We start from the raw sequence: 23,274 nt of genomic DNA, 5'->3' as shown, positions 1-23,274 counted from the left end.
ATCCTCTTTTGTAAGTGCCATAGGTCTTTTTTTCTGGTGGTTCAATTCTGCTTAATTTTTAATAGGAAAAGAAGTTTATTATGTGGCAGAAGGCAAAGAGCAAAACCTTCATCCTAGTAACTCAGCCATCATCTCATTCAAGTCCAAAAGCATTCACAAAGTCAAGATAAAGCTTGTCTTCACATTTTGCTTACCCTCCATGAAATTTAACCATCTTCATATAACAAGTAACTCAATAACTAGATATTGTGTTCATAATTTACATACTCATATTAAGAATGATTAATGAAGCTGAATTGTTTTCATAGAAGATAACACAGTGAACATGAAGTTGTTCTCATACTATATTTCAGCCTTTTTGTCTGTCTTACAACTCATTCTATGAATGCCAATTCTTTTGGTAATTTGTAATTACTATTGAATTTTGGAACATTCTGTAGTGAGGAATTTAAAATCAGTTTCATTTTTTCCTCTCAGAAAGTGATGATGCATCAAAAATTCATTCTTCTATCTTCTCAGATGTATCAGTTTCTGAAAGACATTGGTCTGGAATGCAATTTTAGACTGAAAGTAGAAAAACAATCACTTCTTACCCTTGCCTGACGTCTAACAAGGCACCTATCCCAGGGATTAGAATAAGGGCATTAAACATAAGAATTAGGTGTTCAAGCCCTGGGAGAAGACATTATTTATGTCACTCTGGATAAGTGCCTTAACTAATGCTCAAAAGCAGGTTTTGGTCTTCCTCCAGAACAAAATTAATCAAAACCATGTTGGTTTTGTATCCAAGTGACATTAGAATTCTGTTTACAGTCCAATTTATTTCTGTGAATTAGTAAAAGTATTTAAAACACTTCATTTCACTGTCTGAGGATTTTTTTTATTGTCCTAAGACAAAATTGATTTCAACAAAGCATTTGGTTAGGTAAAAATAAAATCCAAATCCTTGAAGTCTCAGGTAGTAAAAAAAAAAAAAAAATTTGAGATGATTTTCAGATTAGCCAAAAAATCAGGCAGAAAACAAAAATCCAAATCTTTCATTTTGTCACACACTCGTTTTTTTGAAAAGAAATCAAGTACTAATTTGGAACCAAACTGAACAGACCCTGATTGTTGAGCCTCCCTGTAATGAAAAAACAAATTTTCACAGCAAGATTAAGCTCCTTTCTAATATCTCATGCATACATTCACACTAAGTTTCGCTTTACACCTCCCTTCAATCTTACTGAAGAAATGTGTGAAATTTACTATGCACTTACATTAGAAAACATGACTGTATTTATGAGTATCTCACTGAGGAGAGGTGAGCACAAATCTGAGGATTTTGTTGCAGTCATTCTGACGTGGGCTCCCAGCATCCACATAGGCTGAGTGGAGGGTTTAGGAGCAAAGTCAAAATTAAGAAAAATCCCCTAATGGAAAAATCACCTGTCAGAAAGCTCTGCCAAGGAATGTTCATAGTATGAGGCTTGATGATGTTGTTGTCCACAAGTTGTAAATATGAACAGCATTTATGAGCCAGAGATAGGAAAACCAGCAATGAAACAGAATCAGCACTTGGACAAAGAAATGTAAACACACTTAAATCCATGAAGAAATAGAGCTGTTTAAAAGTGAAAAGACTACTATCCCTTTGAGACTTGGAGACAAACTTTCTCTCAGCACCACAAGCAAGTTTTCAGGCAGAGCCAGCTGGCTTGACAAAGACTCCCTTCATCACTGTGTAGGCTGCTGCATGGAAAAGCCTGCCCTGACAGCAGAAGAATGAGGTTCAGACTTTATTTTCAAAGTCTACCAGATTGTAGCCTTCTCTAGCTAAATCTGAACCTATCATATAGCAAATGGGAACCCTACCAGAGACTTAGGGCTGGGATTCTATTTCTCATCAGTAACAGGAAAATATTGTTATAAGTATTATTGTTATGTTATTTTATCATGCTGTACAAGCAGAGAAACAGTGCAGATATTTTACATTAGAAAACAAAGGCAGTGGAAGAAGGTTCTACTAATTCTTTTAGAGTTTCTCATTTGACATAGCCCAGTCCTTTAAATTGTAGCACTGACTACAGCTGTAAAAAAGAGATGTGTGTTTAGAAGAGCAAGGCACTCGTGCTTTGTGAAAGGGCAACGAGCACAAGAAGCATCTGTGTAAAATCTGTGTCTACAAAGAGCACTGAGATTTGGAAATGATGTGATATGATAGATGCTCATGTATAAATAAAGATCATATACGTGTCAGAGAGACACACATGATGAATTTCATTATGTCTTTCTGAGTATTTCATGCAGATTCTGATAATTCACTTCTCCCTCCATCACTTTATTTTCACATTCCAAAAGCAGATCTTCACTGAAAAACACCACAGAAAAATATGCTTAATTTTTGCCAGGAATCTGTAGAAAAATCCAGTTTCTTCTGGACTAGAGGCTGGGATTTCCTTGCAATGAGAACATTCAGCTCTCTAGAGGATTCACAGAGTTTGAGAATTTTTTTTTTATTTCTTTTTGTCCAATAATGTCTTTCACTTAGACTATCTCAGGACTTTTACAAAGCTTTTTAATGTAGTGGTTATTGCTTTCTTGATATATAAAAATAATCCCATTCACTAAAGCAGGTGCCTCATGTAGTAGACTGTAGTCTCTAATTAGTTTTATTTCCCACCTAAAATACTAACAATCGCCAAATACTTTAGTATATGAATCCCTTCTGAGCTTGCCAGGCAGCTTCACAGACTCAGAAGCAGCCCAATTCTTCTGCATATTCTGTGCTTACCATTATTATTATTAATTCATTAACTAATAGGGCTCACCTAGGTGTTATCAATGAAAATCTTTCCCTTGTAGTAGCGTGTGAGCATGGTAATTGACTTTAACCATTTTTGTGAAGAAACTCCAAGTACAGTTGTGCATGAGAAACCAGTACATGTACAAAAAAGCCTGTTCTCTGTAGGACAAGGGCATCCCTTCCCTCCCTGAGCTTTGAGACCCCAGCACACAGTACTGCAGGGCTTGTGCTCCAAACAGGAGAGGCAGCAAGGAGGAACAGAAGTGAAGGGGACAAAAAGATTCATCCTGGCCTGGGGCCAAAAGTGTCCCACACGATGATGGACAGTAGGACCTCAGGATTAATGCCAGATGGAAAGGGGATTTGGATGAGAAAAAAAACCCTCCACTTGCTCCTTCAGGTGGGGCTCATATACCCTGTGCACGACTAAAGTAGCAGAAATGGATTTAACTTGAGCTTGGGGTCTGATCATTAGGATCTCAGAAAAAATAACATATTCAAACAAAGAAAAAAAATGTTCCTTAGCTGTTTGCCTCACTGTTTTTTCCTCTTCTTTCCCCAAAAGGGTTCACCTGTTTTCATTTAAATAACTGGAGCCACAGTTGAAAACCAGAAGGAATAATATGGAGCATGAGAATATATATTCTAGCATTCTGATGTACATGGAAATAATAACATAACAAACACATGATCAATAATTCAACAAGGAGCAGAAAGCGAAGAGGGGAATGAAAAGGCTAAATTTAAGCAAAAAATGTTGATAACCAGCATCAGATATGTCTGATGCAGATGTGGCTAATTATTTAATGACAAGTTAATGGGATTTACAATACATACTGTAATTCTCTGTACCATTGAACAGGCAAACTGCCACAGATTCCATCTCAGATTAACAGAGGGCGAAGCATTTACATGCCTCTGACCCTGTTTATAATTTCACAGGGGAAAAAAAAAGGAAAAATAAAACAAAAATGAAAACTCCTTCCCCAATGTGGAGTTTCAAACAGTTATAAAGTTAGCAGAAAAATACTCTCCGTACAATAAAAAGTATAAATAGAGCTCATACTTTTTGATTCCTGATTTTACCATTAGCCTTCAATACTTATATTGCATTTTTCTTTCATCTGCTTTTTTAACTTGAAGATCTCATCTTGGCAGATCTGGAAAGAATTGTTAAACACATTAAATGTTACAACAATTTAAATAGTATGAATATAATTGTCTGGGTTTATTTTGCTAAAATTATGTTTAAAGAAGATCTTTACTTAGTGTGCTATGAGGTCTCTCTATTATACCTGCTACAGTTGATAACACTGGTGAGGCTAGATAAAAAACACAGCACTAACCAAAATTGTCAAGAAATAAGAAGGAACAATTGAATCATTACAGCTTTCTATACCTAAGTAATAATATCCTCTGAGGTGGACAAGTTTAAAATAGTTAGTCAAAACTTTAAATGTTTTAGCTATTCAAAGTAATGACCAAGCCTTATTTTGCAAACGCACAAAATATTCCTAGATAAATTCTGTTTAAAGAAGAGGACTGTAAATGCCATTCATTTATATGTAGACTGGCAAAAAAGTGTAAAAACATAAAAGTATATAAACATATAACCAAGTGAATCACTTGTAATTAGCTGCAAATTAGTCATTGACAGTCAATTCATGGGGAAGTAGTATTTATAGAAGCTGAAGGACATGAATGACTTGATTGCTCCACCTGTGACAAAGTCCTGGTAATTGTGGCTCCAGACTGTCACTAAAATAATACATCAATTAACCAAATGCAGTTTAAGAAATTTTTTTTGACAGCAACAGTAGCTCGAAAAAACCCACACACAAATTATTTGAGTAGAAGAGAAAAAGTGAAAGAAACCATGGGGACAGAGCTACTGGACAACTAATAAACTGCAGGTTTGGGAATTTTGGTCATGATTTAGTAACACCATCGTGGTGGGAGTTGTATTCAATTGTTTGAATTACAGCTGCTTGAAAAGTCACTATCAATTAATAAATTATTTTCCACAAAGGGTTGATGAGCTACTAATGAAGATTTTTTGTAATTTGCTATTAGTATTACAGTACACGTTTTGGGATGGGGTTTTTTGAGGATTTATATGGGGACCAAAGCTCTAATGAGTGCTTAAAGAACAAATGAGGCCTTTGATTTTTTCTGGGGGGAGAGGATTTAGCAGATGATAAATGAGCCTGTAGAATTTAAAGCATTTAAAATCTTTTCCTATCATCTTTGAGTCAGCTGGAGAATTATGTTCCTTTGGCTCAACACATGGACCTCAGATTTAAAAATAACCATATTCCTTCCTGAGTGAGGCAGCGAGCAGGATAAAAGCCAGATGTACTGGTTGTCTGAGATACTTGACATTCTTTTTTTTCTTGACACATTCTCACAAAGCAAGTAAGTGTGTGGTTCATGTTGTGAAAGCTGTGGTTAGAGCCTGATTCTGGCCAGGAGGCTGAGAGAATTTCTGTTTCCAATATCCCCCATGCAGCAGAGCAACATGCTTTTTCACATACCTGGCAAGGATGTGGAATGAGTGCTCTTAGCAGCTACTTGTCACAGAATCACTTGTACAAGGAAAGTGCTGTGGACAAAGGAAATAGCTGGGTTTGAGGGTCACTAGACTCTGCTTATTCATCAAATTAGGGGATTTTTGTAGAGATAAGTCACTTTTGATTAAATTCTCAAAATTTCTCTGATTACTTGCCAATTCACCTTTGTTGAGACTGCTTTCTGGCAGCTGGTCCACCAGATTTTCACCCTTTCAGAAGCCGCAGCTCCTTGAGAGCTCAGCAGTAATTTTTTCACTTACAGAGGGAATCCAAAATCTTCAGTTTTCCAGCCAGATAAGTCTGAAACAGAAAGCAAAAATAAAACAAAATGTTCCTGATAAAGAAATTAATTTTTAAAATTCCACTTTATTCCCAATTCCATGCCTACTAATTTTTTATTTGCTTAGCTTATTAGTTCTGTGCATTGGTCTCTTTTTCCTTTTACTGAATTTTTGCACCAAAGACGGAACAAAGCATGATATTTCTTTGCACGGTTTTTAATATTTTGCGTGGAAATGAGATTTTAAAATGCAAATCTACAAATTAGGAATATTATTTAGTTCTTAGAGGAACTTATAATTCAGAGGCTCAATTCCTATCACAGTCATCTGGGATTTAAAGCCTTTTCAAGAGATCTGGAAGCCAGAGATTCAAATGCTCATATCCAATTAGGAAAGCCATAGGTGTAAAGAGCAGCAGTATGTGGGTGCTTTCATCATTGGCCCAGGGAAAATAATCAAGTCATCCTCCATTTCAGTCAAAGGTGTATCACAGTGAAGAAATTAAACCAAGATTTTAGGTCTGAAAGCACAAACCAGTGTGATCAGTTAAGATCATGTTTCTATGTGCTACTGGGTGTTCTTGCAAGCAGATATTTGTGCCCTTCTCCCAGCTTAGGGCACTTATGTCTTTTGTCAAAAGTATGTGTTCTTTGACAATGCTCCCCAGCACAGAAAACAGAATTCAGATTCTCCTTCTCATGTGTGTGTGTCCTAAACACAAACCAAGAACATTTTCTTCTCTGTTTCTGACATTCAGATTTTGGTGTTGGGGCAGAGGTGAGTCTGTAAGCTGGGGTAGCTTCAAAAATACAATTCTTGTTCAAGTATACCAAAGAACAACAACTAATCCATTTCTTGTTGTTTTACAACGATATTGTGGAAGCTGAAGAAATGCAACTTTCAGTCTTCTAAATCTTGATGAGAAAACTGAACTCTGCTACTCTGGAGCCTAAGCAAATGTCTAGAATCACGTCTCAGAAAGATGTATCAGTATTAACACCATTTTAAAGCAAAAGCTTCCAACAAGTTTTAGGTTTTTCCTTACAGATCTTTGTCCGTAAATTCAGAAATTGATCAGAAATTTGTTCATAAAGTACCTATAATATCAAGTTGCTATAAAGAAAAATGCTTGTCTATTTCACATTGAAGCACAAGCTACACCACCTGTCTCTGCTGCCACAGTTAATGTGCTTCTGTATATGAAAACAAAGGAAATGAAAATAGGTCTCTCTTCTACTTCCTGATTAAAAAATATTGGGCATAGGAATCTTAGGATACTACAGCAATAGACAGTATTATTATTATTATAATAGCAAGTATGCAGAAGGCTCTGACCCTAAAATAACTGTCCAGTTTTTGGTTGATGTCAGCTATGGATACTTGAGAAATTGAATCTTATCAAATTGTGTTCAGATATTGTCCTGCTGTATTCAAGTACTGTCTAATTCAGTACTTCATGAGTTCTTACTGGAGTGTACATCTTCTACTGGAGTGAAAGTAAATATTTTCATTATGATACACATTTTTGTTATTAATATTGCTACTGTTACTACTGCTACATTTTTTACTGTATTCTTTCTTGCTTTGAAATCAAAGCAAATGAAACTTTATTTTGAAATTGCTTAGAGCTGATGTATTTATTAATCTCAAACAGGTTTATCCTAAGGAAGTGGTTTTCTTTCTGGAATTAGATAGAAATATGTAAATTAATGAAAGATAAGTCAGCAGAATGTTTGAAGACAGTGTCAGTTTCAAATTGAAATGATCAAATCTTTTTCATCCAATATTATATATGATTTTACAGTCCAAAATTACTACAGATATCTTGTATAAATGCACACATTCTAGTGCAAACTTTCATATACACTCTTCAAAGATAGACATATTATACTCTAAATTATTGACACAATACACAGATTATATGAGAAGGCAATAAAGCACACAGAAATAAATGCAGTGACAAATGCACTGCATAACACCAAACCATTTGCTATACTGAATAATCTAAACCTATAGATTATACTAGTAGCTTGAATTACAATTTTTGTAAAATGCTGAAATGAACTGTAATGTGTCAGGCAAGATCATTTTCCGTTGGGACTTTATGTCCAGGGTCTCCATGAGTGAAATCTTGACTCCCCTGAATTCAAGAGAGAAGCTCCTCACAGGGCTGTGGTATTTCATAACAGGAGAGGATCTGGGTCCCAGAGCTGCGAGAGACTTTTTAATGATCCATCACCTCCGTGCTGCACAGATTGTTCTTTGGAAAGGAACTGAAAGAGCCTTTGAACATCTTTCTTCTTTGAGAAGGAATATTTAAGTCAACAGGGCTGAGAAAAGAAGTTCTTATTTAGATATACAGCAGCAGTCCCACTACTGATGCAAGTAAGCTATTGAGATGGGAAATCATACAACAGATGCAATTTTATGAAGTACTATATAGTAGCTACCAGTGCAAACAAACAAATAAGCCTATAAAGGGATTCTGTGGCACCAAGAAGAATATATTTTCATGAAGTTTTCCAATCTTGGGTTAGCAAACTGTGTCCTCCTGTGCAGGTTAGAGTAGCATTCACTTGTCTGATTGCTTTCCTAGGTCTCCAAAATTTTTCCTCATTCCCATGAGACATGCTAAATGTAGTTGGAGTGCTTTGACCTGCTCTTAAAACAGGACCTAGTTTAAACAGGGAGCAACTATACAGAGAGTAGGGGGTAATATCACTTAATCCACATCTGATACTCTTTTATGCAGAGATCATGAGTGCAATAAATCTTGTCTTGAATTTTAAGACTATTTTCTATGCAGAGCACCAAGGTGATAAATTGTACAGATTTCTACAAAGACAGTAAGGAAAGAACCCTGGATGTTGTAAACATATAAGGAGGAGCTTACAGTTCATTTCACCACCTCATTTGCAGGTATTTTGTCTAACCATCATTCACTAAATTTAACTACATACTAACCCAGCTGCACTGCACTTGCAGCCACTTTGGAATATGCATTTTATTTTGTTTCAGTTGCCACTCATGTAGTAGGTTTCAACTGAGCCCTGCTGTTTGTTTGAAAAGTACACTGAAACCCATACAGTGGCCAAATCTATTTGTTTCTGGTGTGGTCTTAGTTGGATCTGTGTAGTCAAAACTCTCAATTCTACAGTAAGAAAACAATTCTTAATTACGTTTGGTTTTTTTTCTGTTCTGGGTTTGCGTCCCTCTTCTGAGAGTAAAATAGATACATACTTTGTGAGTTTTAAACACAAGATATTAATGCAGAGGCTGGCACGATTATCTTTTTCCAATAGTTTCTATTTTTAAAGTTTATCATGAACTTTACCAAACTGGTCTTTTAATCTCTTCATTAAAAATATAATGAAGAAGGAAGACAGATTTAAGAAACAAAATTCTTGATGAGATCTCCAGTTGTAGGAACTTTAAGCACACTTTTATTTTGTGCAATGTTTTCCAGGCATAGAGAAGGATCATTTTTTTCCTTGAGAGTTTGCATTTATTTTTAAGGGCTGTCTCTGCTGCTTTCAAGATGGGGTAGCTGTCTGTGAGTCTGTGATTTCCTCCTGTGGAGCTTTACAAGCTGTTGACATTCTCCTGTAGTGAATTGTGGTTGGTTATTTGACACCACTTTGGTAAACCTTAAGATGCAAAAAAAACCCCATAGTGCTCATGTGGTTTTGGAGAGAAGTTGTTCTGGACATGCAATTACTTCAAATAACTGTTGTCTGCTTCTAGGAAGCATTCCTTATCTCTTTCAGCATGGCTGGATAAATTGAGCAGTCAAGGGCTGTTTGTGTCCTTGCAAAGATTCGTGCTCTTGCTGCTACACCAGCTCCTCATCTGCCTCTCAAGCCCTTCGTTAAAGCTGGGTTAGCAGCAATAGGCTCTCACTAGTTCTGTCATTTGACATTTTCTAAAGTATTTCCTGGGGAGATCTTTGGATGATTCACCTCAGTAACACAGAAGTATTTCTCACCCTGAATTCCCAAAGCAAGTATCCTTGCTCACTCAAGAGCAGACACTTGATCATGGGTCTGCAGCAGCAGCTGTTCTATAATTAATCCTAGGTTCAGCTGATTCCTAATTAATAATTAATGTTGTGTTCAGCAGTTTACTTATAGCAAGAATTCAATCTTTTAGTTTTGTACAAGGAGTGCAATCATTCTTTCTTACATTTTGAGCGCTTAATCCATGAATAAATATAAAATAGTGTGTTTTCAAGTAACTGTGTTGTTTATATTAGGAGTTAGGAATAATCAAACCAACCGTTTTTAAAAGAACAATTTTCTACAATATCCCTTCTTTTAATATCCCTTTTCAAAATGGTCAGTTTTTAAAAGTTATCAGTTAAACTTCCAAAACAGTTATCATTCTTTAGAAGTTCATATAAGAATTTCACTTATTATTTTTAGCTCTGCCTATACTGTTAATGAATTTCTGGTCTTGATTTCCTTATGTCTCTCTTTAATTCACACTGGTGACAATTTATGGTGAGTTTCAATATCCTTGCTGCTGTCAGGTGGATTGATAGTCTTCATAATCATGTCTCTCCACCCAAGCCCAGCTGGACAAGTGGAAGAGTCTCTAGTAAAAGTGGCCACTGGAGAATTGCAGTGTTTGATTAATGTATGAGAGGTTTTTCATTCCTAATTCAGAGGTTCTAGAATCATTGGTTTTTTCCATAGAGAAAGAAAGATCACAATATTTTAAATAGCTAATAGGAAATGAAATGAAAGCAGTACATCTAATCACTGTTCAGATACCTGTTTCTAAGGAAAGGCAAAACCCCTGTGTTTCAAGGTCACATTACTTTGATTTGTTGGAGTAGTCCATTATCAATCACCCAAGGACTTCCCTGTATATATTTGTCTAACCAACATCTGCTTGAATAAATGAATCTGTGAATCTCATCCTGCCTTTAAACAGATGAGAGGGAAGGAGATCTGATCTCCTTTATGTAAATTAAATGCGACCTCTGGGCTCTTGGTAAGGTGCCAATGCATCCTTCATCTGAGCAAATATTGGAGACCTGATCTAAGCCTATATTTTTTTGAGGCTGTTGCATGTTAAGAACGTATTTATTTGCGACATTCAATTCACTCAGCCTTCTGAAATCAATAAAATAATCCTCATTGGAGAGCTCTGGATGGAGAATATAATTCCTTCTGGCTCATAAAGGGATATGTTATCATTAGCAGGGTTTGTGGATTCTGTGGCTTTCTTCATTCAGTCAGTGGCACAAGCAGTTCCCTAGAGAAACTTAGTTTTCACTTACAGAAATAAGAGTGTTCCCTAAAGAATTTCTACAGAGAACTTGTATGGGGAAAGGCTGGTGTCATCCCCCATATTGCCATCAAGAATGGTCTTAAGAGATATGTATCATATGGATTTGTTTTTATTTAAAATGCAGCACATGGACATGGCAGTGAAAAATAGATACATCTTCAGGAAAATTACTAGATATGTATGACTTTATACTGTTTTATGTTTATACATTTAAGAGCTTTTAAAAATATATATCAAAACATTTTTCAAATAAAGACTCCCTGAGGTGTCAAAAAATAAAGTTGTCATTTTCAACCTGCACATTTTCTAAATTTTGAACTAAATAATTCTGAGCTTGTTGTGTGAAAGCATTACTAGCCATGGGTCCCATGTGCTAGCTAATTATAGTGTGGACGTGGGCTGAGAAGTGTCCTGGCATGATGCAGATAGAACGGCTTTTTCACTATTCTTTCTGAGGTATTTGCTTCATCTCTCACTCTGGTTACATTACACCATCTGCTTTCGGTTCTTTCCAATCTTGTTTGATAGAGGACAAGGGTACAGCCACTTTTGGAAGAAGGAAAATGTCAACCCCCAAGTCTTTCCTGTGTTAAAAAACCCCCCACACCAAAACCCCAGACCAGGGAGGGGAAGCAGCCCCTAATGTATTACAGCTTGTGCATGAGTGCATCCATGCACATGGAGCTTGGGGTGTTTTTGACAACAGCACTCACCAACCTTCTTTTTTGTATCCATAAACACTTCTGAAAACTTTAAGGAAGTCTCCATTGAGACCATATAATTTTTTTCTCATTTTTCATATCCATATTGGAAATTATATATCAGTTTGAATCAGATATTTACTACACATATTTTTCATGACGTGTACACCATATAAAGTTAAAATCATCCATGCTTTGACTTCTCCAGCAGTTATTTTATCAATATGGTTAAGTGGCTTTAAGTGTAATCATTCAGAACCCTAAAAAATCTGGTCTTAATACTGTATCTCACAGAGAAGAATGGATGCTATTTTCAAGCACTTACTGCAAATTCAGTATGCTGGAGTTTTTCTCTCTGCTCCTGTAAAATTATTGCATTTATCCCACATAATGTGAATTGCATAGTTCACATTGTGGTAATCTGACAGTGGTTAAAATGAAGACTGAATATATACAGGCACTTCCCAACAGTAGATAGACTGGGGGAAAAACCAAAACAAACCGTAGAGGGTGTCTTGAGTAATATTTTTTTTTCTGTACTATATATGAATTGCTTTATCTGTTCTCCCCCTGTAGCATCCTGAGATGAGTTTTAACAGTTTTTAGATAAAACTTTGAATTCTGATTTTGAAGTATTAGATGTCTGCAGTGTTCAAACATGCTTCTGATCCCAGACAGGAGAGGGGATAAGGATAATTCTGTAAATCTGAAATCTGAAATGAAGGAGCATTTCCCCATCAGCCTCTGTCAGTTCTGTGATGCCAGCTAAAGCTGGGAGTTCAGAAGCAGTCTGGTTCAGAGAGATACCAATCTGGCATGTGACAAAACAAGGACAAAAATGTCAGAGGTTGGTGACATCAAATTTTACTAATAAGTTAGTGATACCAAATAATAAGATCATCCCCATAGGCAGCCTAACAGGTACATATGTTGTTTTTAATTGAACCTGAGAGGACTCTGTCCCTCACAGCTCTTCAGGCATTTGAATCCAAGGGTCACGTTGCATTCACATATTGCAATTGAATTATCTCAGACTTACCATAGGGTAGAAGGTGAATATAGCTATCAGGGAAGCACTTTGCCACACATCAGGTATTCTGTTAGCACTGCCTTGGCTCACTTAGCTAGGGAATGCAAGGTAATTCAAGCTAGCTTACCCTAAGATTATTATTCTCAATAGAAGCAAAATATATTTAATTGTCATTAATAAGGGAAATTTAAAATACGTTTTGGATTTTATAAATATAGTAGGTATGGGTTGCCTTAAACTCAGATTTGTCTTTTACCCAGGCAAATATGACTGCATTTGTACATTATGAAATGCATTAATATTTATTTTTCAGACTACTTAAAGAGCATTGTTTCCAAGAAAATGCCAGTGCTTAACACTGAATTCTGTGAGATGTTTTAGCCATTTCTAAGGAAGGGAAAGGTCACAAGAATTTACTGCATTATATAAATGCAATGATCTCTCCATATGCAGCTCTTCTGCAGTGAAATAAAGGATAGTGCTAGCTGAATTTTCTCCATTGTAATTTTACTTTCCTTACTCTGAAAATCATTGCCAATGGCAAGAGAAGCTATTAAGGTGCTTAGAGAGTGTCTTGTAGTTATAAAAAAGCATAGCAGATCATTATTTTGCTTACAGAATCATAGAATACTTTGGGTTGGAGGGTGATTTATTGACAAAAACATATAATGTTTGTTTTGGTTTTTCATTTCGATGCTTGAATATCAACATCCTTGCAAATTTTTTCCATTTAAATGAAATGGATAGATCTCTCTTTTTAAAATAGCTTGCATCTGTTTTTAAAGCAGTTAAATAGTAGAGACATTATCTATGTGCAATTGAAACATACCAAGACTATCTGGAAAATGTCTGTAAAATGCTTTTCTATCAGAAGTACAGTCAGGACAATTTTTCTGGAAAAACTGATAGTAATATTATAATAAATATAATAATATTTAATAATAATATTTTTCATTATGAAGTATGAAATTAAATATTATTCAGGTAGAAAATCTACTTTAGGGAGAAAACTAAGATATGTAAATTTAACTTATTTTGGTTTATTGAGTCTCAACATGCCACATCTGTGTGTCTGTCCTGTCACCCAAACTTCTTATATTGTTTTTATCCTGGTTTGGATTTAGTTCAAGCACACAGATAATAATCTCAGTCAGGACAGATGCAACTGCTCTGCTATGTTAGACATTGCATTGCTCCCTGCTCATTTTCAAACACTATTCCCATGTTTTTAACTTAGATAAATTCACATTGAGATACAGCCAACATTTATACTCGGTGCAGAGTCCCACATATAAATTTTCCAAATCCCCTTTTCCTGCAGTAATTTTTGCACATATTCAAAGGAGTTTAAGCTGTGGAGGAATACACCAAGGGGATCCTGCTGACCTGTGCCAGAGCACTCAGGCGTGCTTAAAATCTCCCTTGCCTCTGGAAGCCCACCCAGGTCCTGCAGTCAAGAATGAGGGTTGTGCAGAGAGGAAATCCTACTGCTTCCTCAAAATTGCCTCTAAGAAATTATTAAATTCCTTGATTTATAAAAGCTTTTTTTCTTTTTTTACAGCGCATTTATTTCCTGCTTTTATCTTTCCCTTTCTCAGCGAGCTTTATTTTGAAGTAAAACAGAAACAACCTTTTCTGAGCGTTTGGTAGTTAATTTCAGCACAAGCATATGTTCAGCATGCTCATTTTTAATCCCATTCACCAGGGGACATCACCACTGGGCTCAGGCATCTGTAGCACCTCCACCCCTTCGTGCCCACGGCTCTGCCACGAGCAGCGCGCGGCAGTGCTCAGCAATTCTGCCCTCTCCCAAAAGCTGGTGTCACCTGCTGCTGATTTATTTGGAGGCATTGCCTGTGCAGGACAGCAGCACTCCTGCTGCCTTCAAGGTCGATGTGAGCCGGGGACAGACGGGCCACTTTGAAACGGTGCGGCATAACAAATGGAAGTGTCCCATTTCAGCAAGTCGGCACGAAGTTTATTCCTGTCATTGGTGTCACCAAATCAAATTTACTCGCAAAAGTCAAAGCTGTCAAAGCCTCCCTTGTTTCCTTGCTCATAATTCAGGAACTGCAGAGCCATCTACTGGTGCTTTTTATGCCTTTAGGTACAACTTTAAGGCATTTGGGAACAGATAAAGTTGAGTCCTTACTCTATAAGGTTGGTTGTTCAAACTGAACTGGTGAATTTTGCCTTCGTGGTTGCAGCTTTAGGGTGAAAAATTAGGACAGCGGGGCAACCATGCTTCACCTGTGAAAATTCATAACAATAATAAGCAAACTGGTGAAATAAGGAGAAGTTAGAGAGAGTCATAACAGTGAAATAGCAAAGCTTCAGCAGAGGCTTAAAGGGCTTCAAAATCCCCAGTGTGTGTGTGTGTGACTGCTAATGACAGATATTCTTATTAGCCTAAATAGCTGCTGTCTTAAAATATAGACTCCTTGACAACCAACCCTGCTATTTCAGGTAGTCCTTACTGAAACAAAAATTACAAAATTTGAGGGCCTTCAGTGGAGGATAGGCTCTTCTTTGTGCACAAAAACAAGGCAATCTATACATAGATGAAGCTTCCACCAATAATCAGCTTCACACCCTTAAATAAGCATCACTGCGATTTCACTGTTTTTTCTCTGTGCCTGTTGCAGAGCTGTGCTCTGGTAGCTCTGATTGAAACCCCACATTTATATGTCAGGGCCTGTTCTGTGAAAGACCTCCCTGCATTTGTGAAGTTTAACATCAGGTGACCAGTTATGACCACTGTGAGGGACTTCTAGTTCAAGGCACCAGTGAGGCAGCTTGCTCCAGCCCACTTTCTCCTCTGGAGAGTCTTTGCAAATCCCTCCTGCCAAGGATGCCAGAATAAGGAATGCAGCTGAGGAAACTAGGGGTGTTTCCAAAGCCAGTCCTTGTCTGTCCTTTGGATCAATCTACAGCAGTATATAAAACAAGCTGAGGATGATTTCTTACGTGAGAGTGAGTGGCACAGCCAAACTCACAGCAGCAATGCACTTCCTAAAGCAGAGGATTCAAATATACATCACAAACAGCTTGTCCCTGGGCCTTGTCTCAGACCCATGTACTGCCAAAACTTTAAGGCACTGTGAAATAAAAATAGGTATTTTGCTCAGTTCAGACCTGAAGTCATGTATGGTCTGTACAGTAACCAATGAGCACTCCCCAGTCTCTGTTGTCAGGATGCGTGGAGGTGTTTGAGGGGTCAAAGTCACAGTCCTGAATTCCTGCCCACATTCTCATGTAGGACATGAGAAACAAACTGCTCTGACCTTGGTTTTTTACATGTGGAGAATATCCTTGACATTTCCTATGGCTTGAACCATGCCTGCATACTGCCCTCAACAGAATGAGCAAAAAACCTTGCTTTTGGGAGCTTGGTGACTGTTAAGTAGTTCTGAGGATGGTGGATCAGTGTTTAGGCTCATTACATGTGGGGTTTTTCTTGATTTGTGAGTATGGGCAGGCAGAATTGCTGGAGCAAAAGTAGGTCAGACATTGGTTGTAAATGACAAGGAAAGAAATGAAATATGGAGTGGAGAGTGTAAGTAATTTGGCACAGAGTCAGAGAAAAATTGCAGTGAAAGGTGAGGGAAAGAAATTAAGAAAAAAGCAGCTACCAATTGTAAGACTGGAAAGGACATAATAAGGGGGCTTACATAGATAAAAATGAGGAAATAGAAGGAAAAGGACATAGGGTAAGACAAGAACTGCCAGAGGAAACAGAAGGGGCCCAACTGAATTCAGCATATAGAGATCTCTAGTCAAGCATGTGCTCTCTAGGCATTTCCCTAATTCCTATGGTCTTTCATAATGATAATCTCTAATCCTTACCAGAACAGAGATATTTGTTTCATTTATCAGTAGACCTAAAAAGGCTTTTCCTACCTTCAGGACAAATATTCTCAAAAGCAAATCATGGCACATTAGCTGTGTGGGAAATAATAGCTTTGTCTTTTCTTTCTACGAGTGCTTTTGCAGCAAAGCTCTTCATCATGCCAATGCAAATAATCCATCTATTGGCAAAATATTTGAGCACTTGTTTGTTTTAGACACAGAATTAAGAAATTTCATGTTAAGGAGTTTCATCCCAAGGATGTGTTTTATGTAAAGCTGTACCTATGCATTTTCCTTGAATGGGACCTTCAGGTGTTACTTGGCTGTCTGAAACTTGGTCCCTTTATGTCTGAATCAAAAATCTATGACATTATATAACCAGAGACTGGTTAAAAAAACAGTCACATTAGAAATTTTACTAATTCTGGAAGGTCCAATTAACATCATGCAGCTTCCACTCAGATCAAAGAGGGCTGGACAGCTTTCTCAGAGACCATCTGTGTTCAGCTAATGCTCTTTCAACAGCGCTGTGCTGCCAGCACTTGCAAGCAAGGGCTAAGGAGGAGGTGAGATTGCACTGGAGAGTCACCAGCCCCTTTTTTATACCTCCTTGCACCCACTCTGCATTCTGTAATGTCAGAAGACACATCTACAGAGATGCCAGGCTCCTCCACACACAGTCTCCATCAACAGCTGACCTGCTGACTGTTCTTTCCCAGGGGAAGCATATAGATGAAGCTCTCTCCTACTTGAACACAATGGGTTTCAAAGGGGTTATCGCTGGATTTCACTTTCTGTACATATACATAGCTATGATTAAATCATTACAATACATATAAAAAGTTATTATTAAAAAATTGAAAATTATCTTGAGCTTTTCAATCTTTTGCACTTCAATTTTTAAAATCTGTAATGTTCTGGATTTTATAAGACAAATTGATCTGAGAACTTTAAGGACCATGCTTCCTGTGACTGCTAAAGAACTGCTACTATGTGCCACTAGAGACAAGAGGCTCTCTAAGGGGGTTTATCTTCACACTTTTGTACACTTTTAAATGTTCTGAGAATGAGTGGTGAAGTGTTATTGGATCTGCTAAATATACCCATATGCTGGTATCTGCAACACAGTTAAAACACATCCAAGTACTTTATTGCTGTTGACAGAAAATAAAATATAATGAAAGGAGAAAGGAAAAAAAAAAAGCCGGAAGAGGAATAAAGCCTCATCTTAAAGACTTCTTTTAATGAACTATTTAGGTCATTGTAGATGGGTTTAACAGGAGCTATTTATTCTTATATTAAAATTCAAATCTACAAAATAATTTCCTTGGGTGAGATTCCAGTATTTTCTTAATACAATAACAATTACTTTTATTTAATAATACTACAGTAGCAGTGAAAAGCATGAGCAGAGAAAAGCTTTTTCCACGCTATGAATGGACATTAGGAAACAATTTTTCCACTACAGAGTAAACTGACAAGACAGACTACTTGTGCCACAGACTGAATATATGTGTATATTGCATCTTGTTAAAAACATTCAGATAGAACTGCTTAACAAACTGAGAAATCTGTTTCAATCCTACAATTTACTGGTCTGGCATTCATTGACAGTACACATGGGCAATATAATCATTAGTAGAAGATATGAAAACAGTTACCCTTGACACTTTTAGGTTAAGTCAGCTGCAGGTGAACAATCCTCCAGTTAAGGCAAGTTAGGGCTGATGACCAAGGTACCTAGTCACCAAGATGGGGGTGGCCAGGGTTCAGAGCATTTTGATGAAGAAAACTGTGCATGGATGGGTTTTTTCCTTCATTTTCCTTACTCAGTTTTTATTCTGCTCGATGCTTTCTACCAAATAAAGGGGGTGATCTCACCTGCTTTTGACACAGTTTTTCTATTTGGGGATGGACAGGACTTTTTCTGTTTTCACCAGACATCTTCCCTGCTCGCTCAGCAGAGTTACTCTAGCAGACATCTCTCACTGCACTTTCTTTGTTCTTACCTGGTAGGTTTTGCTGCTTCCACAAAGCCCCATGTTGGAGGAAATATACCACAAAACTCCATTTGTTTGCTTGCCTTTATATACCACCTCCATGTTTAGCTGTGTTTAATAAGGTTTATTGCTGCTTCTGGTATTGGTAGCATTACTATGTTAAAAAGGGCCTACATACTGTCATATAAATTAATGTCCTTAAATCTGCATGTATGCCTAAGGCCAGAGGTATGCTGGTACATAAGATATGCTGGTACAGGCAGGTACAGAAGGTACCATGTGCAGCAGTTGTTTCCTTTCAGTTGCAGAACTGGGACTTAATCTGCACTTGCCTTCTGTGTTTTCTCTCTCGTGGGAGAACCTGGAGGTTGGAGACTGTACTTTTGTCTGGTAGCTACCCACTAAATTTGTAAACACTCAGGGGAAGCTTCAATCAATTAGAACATCTCCAACTAACAATTATTCCAATAGTTTTTCCCCTGAATTTTCTTCTTTTCTGCTTCTGCTATTAATACTGTAAAGGGAAATTACTTTCTTTTTTAATTTTATTTTTAAATTCATGTTCTTTGTTTGGTTTGTTTTTTAATGCAAAATAATAATTTTTGGTGTTTTTCATTTTCGTCTTAATCAATAAAAACCCCCATATTTTATTTATATTTCACTGTTTCTTTTGACTAGTGTACTTGTGCACCTGGAGTCCATGCAATTTTTCTGAGTTTGGGAGAAGTCTTGAAAAATTACAGAAGAAACATTTTAATTCTGTCATTTTGTAAGTGTTTTATAAAGTTAAAAGATAGGATGCCTTGTTTTATCTAATATATAACACACTTTTTGTTTTATCTGTGTAAACTCTTAAGAAGAGACACCATTATTTAGGAGAGAGATTAAGGCCGTTATCAGATTTAAATTTATCATGTGTCTCATGATGCTCCAGGGATTCCTGGAGTAGAAGCTGATGGGGCTAATCAGCACTCCCATTCTGATAAAATGAATATTCATGATGATGAAAAATTTCATACTGACAATAGGGTTAAATTCTGCTAATATTCAGAACAGTTGAGCATGAGGTACAGCTATTAAAGATTTCTCTTATATGCCCATGTATTTTTAACACCATTACTAACTAATATGGAAAAGGAATATTTTATATAAACAAAAAGAAAAATCCTCAGTTGGTATAATTTGGCATCATTTTGTCACTTTCTTGGTATATAACCCAGCTTTCATGCTCCTGGATCAAATTCCAGCACCTAAGTTAAACATGAAAAAGAGAAGTTGGTAGGAAAGATCACTAACAATGGAAAGAAAATAGGATCCTGCAGGAACTTTTCAGTTTGCATATGACCCTTTCTCTTTGTAGTATAATCCTTAGGAGCAAACCTAAACTTAGTGGAGGTGTAAAGAGAGAATGTGAGTATGACCAAATTAATTCTTCTCAAGATGAGTTGTTCTCATGACTCATGAGATATATATATATTTTTTAAAGATATATCTATCTCAAATAAATAGTTAAAAGCCTAGTTCACCTCTAGTTACTAAAAATAACAGTAAATTGTTTAATATTTTTAGCAACTCTATTTGTTTGTTTCAGTCTTTAAAAAAAGCAAAACTTGTTCCTTGTGGTTCAGGGTTGGAATTAGATGTGCATTCACCCTGCCTGGACACTGCATCTTGGAACCAGCATAATTGCTGCTGATTGAGCACACCCTACTGAAACAAAACAAAAAAAAAGTTAAATTACAAAGATTTGTATTATGAACAAGACTGAAAAAGCTGAATGTATATTCACTGGATGCAAAGGAACATCAAAGCTATCCATGCAAGGGTTATAAAGTTAAAAGAGAGCTTAAATCAAGTACATGCCCATCCCTAAAATTTAAAGATGAATAAACAGATATTAAAGAGATTGTTCTCTCAAAAAATTAAGGAATTAGAGAACAAAGAAACTTTAGAAATTTCATTTCTCAAAGGCAAAGAAACTTGAAATATTTAAAGCAAGGAACTATCACAACTTCAATCAGAACATGGAAGCTGGAACAAAAACTGTTAGACAAAAAGGAGTCAAAGGGAAAAGCTAGAGATATGGTTTGAAGGTGAAGGAAAATCACCACAAGCAGGGGCAGGAGGTAAAACAGGCTAGGTCTTACCAGCATATATTTTTATCCAGGCTCCTAAATAAGATCACAGGCTTTTTTTGTATATATGTGTTTGTTCAAATACTCGGTTTTGCTGATTTTTATGTTGTTGTGGTTATTACATTTAATTGAGAGTTTACTCCCATCATCCCCCAGTACAATCAGTAGAGGTGGCATTTATGTTAAACCAGAGCACAACAAAACAATTGTCAGCTTCTCTTCCCTCTCACTTGTTTGTTAATTCTAGCATCTTGACAACCAACACCGAAATCTGTAAACAAGTTTTATTACAAACCAGCAGAGTTTAAAAGTACATTTCTCACTAACCATGCAAGCTCTTTTATGTCTTTAATGATTTTTTTGTGGTTTGATTGTAGCCTTAATTATTTACACTGTAAATACCTAATCATTGATCAGATAATTTAAATGCACTGTAGCCTCCCACATCACAGAACAATCACTTAGTTTAGGGCATTCCTTAATCATATTTAATCTTTTACTTAAGTCTTATAGTATTGTTTTTGGAGCCCAATGGATATGTAATTTTTTTCAAATAGGCATGTAACAAGTGACAGCTAGAGAAAGCCATAGAATATATTATTGGTGTGGGCTTTTGGATGAACAACGCTGGTTTGCAATTGTGGGATTTGCACTCAGTTTCATGAACAAAGTGTCAGTTGTCAGAATACTGTAAAATAATAAACAATAAGGTATAGAGAGCAGCAGCACAGCAACTCTATTTATTCATTAAAATATTCATGAGGGATTTTTGTGCTTTCAGAAAAGCTCTAACAAGAAATGAAAAGCAACATTTAGGATGAAAATTATAAGGGTAGCCAGTTAATGCACACCTAAAATAACCATTAATATCTTTAAAAAGTACTTTACTATGTATATTAGCTAGAAAAAAACATAACATTCACTGTTTTCATTGTAGCATTATATTTACATTATTATTGTATTCTTGTTCTACATTTACTTGCAGGACTTTTTTTTCACTGTAAATAGCAAGTTTCTTATAACTATGAGAGAGGGCTTTAACTTATACTAATATGAATATTTATACTGAAATTCTGAACCAATTTCTCCAGGTTTGCTTAATATATTATAGGACAGGAAAGGATATTTTCAGTCAAGTCCTGTTCTTTTCTCTCACTACAGTATGTTCCTTTTACATATATATATATATGTGTGTGTGTGTGTGTGTGTGTGTGTGTATGTACCAGCTCCAGTTTTAAAACTGGTTAGGTTTTTCATCTCTTCTGATAATGAACTCCCATTTGGACAAGAGTCTTCAGTTAGATCTTTAGTATATTCCCCAGTCTCTACTTTTGCACTCTAGACAATGTTTAGATGGTGTAAGTTTTTGTGATCTAAAGGAATTAATCCCAATAAAGTTATCTATAATGCCACATCTCTCCATAGCCACACTGGCTACATCAGAGTCAAGAAGGTCCAGTTAACACAGTCAGAGGAGTTTAAGGAGCTACTCCTTTGTCAAAAGCAGGCATATACTGAAGGATGAACCAAACTTTAAATGTGGTTACTCACATGTGCAGTCCCTCATTTCAGCAGATAAACCCCACCAACTTTATCTAACATGCTAAGGAGCAAAATATCTTCTTGGCATAGTTGCTTCCCTTTGCAGACCCAAAGTAAGTTAAGAGGAATTCTAAATATTTTTAATCAATCTTTACCTGTACCCTCTCACTCTCACACTTTTTCTATGTTTATTCCTAGAAACCTGAGCATTTGAAGATTGAACAACAGTGTAATAGGAAACATTTTGCTGTACAGGCAGGCAGCAGCAGCACAAGGTTGGCAGCAAAAGCTTTTTTTTCATTTTTTCAACATTATTTGGATATTCACAAATTCAAGTTCTTTACTATATTGAAATACTCAATTCAGCTGACACCTGCACAAGTGCTACTTTAAATTGCCATATCTTCTGGGGTAGGTACATCAAATATATTGTAATGGAAATCTTCCATCCACTCTCAGTTAACAAGCCTGTAGGGATAATTTTCAGGACAGAAAAAGGTAAAAATATCCATTTGTAAGAATAACTGAGGCATAAGGGCAATAGTACAGTAATTTAAGTATTCTAGAAATAGTATGTTCCTACCCAGAATTTTCCACTCACATCAAGGAATAAGAGCTGGTGGCTTGTAAGTATACAGATTCAGATTATGATATGGCAACATAGAAGTCTGTGAGACTTTTCTTGAAAATCAGAAGCAGTTCTGTATTTTCCACAATATTCTGATGTTAACCTGAAGCTCATTGTGGAATTTTGACTCACAAGAGACTTGCTTGTGAAAGAACCAATAAAAAATTTGCTGGTCACCTCCATTCCTCAGTTAGAGCACAGAAACCCTTATGTTTCTCCAAGGCTTCTGCAGCATAAAGATTTTCGAATTTCTTTGAGTCCCATCAGCCTTCTAAAACCTCCATATTCCTTTTTGCAAATATCAAGTTCACATACAAACTGGTATAAAGAAATCCAACTTGGTCTTTAATATTTATTTTAATATTGATTGCATTTCTATTTTTGCCTGTAATGCCAAGAGACCCTCCTTTACTTTTCAGTAAGTTTATATAAACATTTATTCTTGTTTCCTTACATAC

The sequence above is a fragment of the Fringilla coelebs genome, assembly GCF_963513975.1.
Source record: "Fringilla coelebs genome assembly, chromosome: 6".
NCBI classification, from domain to species: domain Eukaryota; kingdom Metazoa; phylum Chordata; class Aves; order Passeriformes; family Fringillidae; genus Fringilla; species Fringilla coelebs.
Note: the sequence above shows the minus strand (reverse complement) of the source record.